We start from the raw sequence: 969 nt of genomic DNA on the forward strand, positions 1-969 counted from the left end.
TCTGGGCCCTCCTATGGCTTTGGGACTTTCTCAGGGCTTAGCCACCGCACAACTCCTCCCAGTGTTCACAAAGGCATTTCTGTCTTGGGCCAAGAAAACAGGCACCATTTGCTTTCTTGGCCCCCAAAACTCCGCCTTGCAAATGTTAGATTCTCCAAGATGTGTAATTTACATCCCTGCAGAAAACCTGTTATCTGACTTCCTGTCCCCTCCTGCCTTGGCTTCTGGTCCTGGTTGACATTCCCTGGGGAGGTAGCGACTCTGGCCAGGCAGGGCTGCTGCAGCCCTAAGGGCTGATGTGGGCGTTGTTATCATGTCCACTAAGAGCCTGTGTCCTTCAAGTCAGATGCCCAGGTCTCAGGTTGGGGCTGGGAAGGCAGACAAAGGGAGCTACTCAGCTACTCAGGTAGCTGAGAGGTTGGTATAGCAGCAGGGAGATGACAGATATCACCCTGTGGCCCCTTCTGGTCTGACTGCCCCTCACAAATCCAGACAGGAGGGGCGCAGTGACTTGGAGTAGAATTGGACTGGCGTAGAGATGAAGGAGTGGCTACCCATGGCCAGAAAATGTGATGAAATGAAATGGACGGGAACCTACATTTGTAGGATGCCTGCCCTGTGCCTGGAGTGGTGCTGGGTCCTTTCCAAGCTTTAATTCACTGAAATCTCACCAACCATCCTTTCAAGCATTGCCCCCTTTTTATAGATGCCTGGAAATGGTGGGAGTTGGAACTCAGGAACTGTGCTTTTAATAACTCACCAGGTCTGGCCTGGCGCGGTGGCTCATGCCTGTAATCCCAGCACTTTGGGAGGCCGAGTTGGGGGGACGAGGTGAGGAGTTCAAGACCAGCCTGGCCAACATGGTGAAACCTCGTCTTTACTAAAAATACAAAAATTAGCCGGGCATGGTGGCTGGCACCTGTAATCCCAGCTACTCAGGAGGCTGAGGCAGGAGAATTGCTTGAACCT

The sequence above is a fragment of the Mandrillus leucophaeus genome, unplaced genomic scaffold (assembly GCF_000951045.1).
Source record: "Mandrillus leucophaeus isolate KB7577 unplaced genomic scaffold, Mleu.le_1.0 Scaffold46, whole genome shotgun sequence".
Lineage (NCBI taxonomy): Eukaryota > Metazoa > Chordata > Mammalia > Primates > Cercopithecidae > Mandrillus > Mandrillus leucophaeus.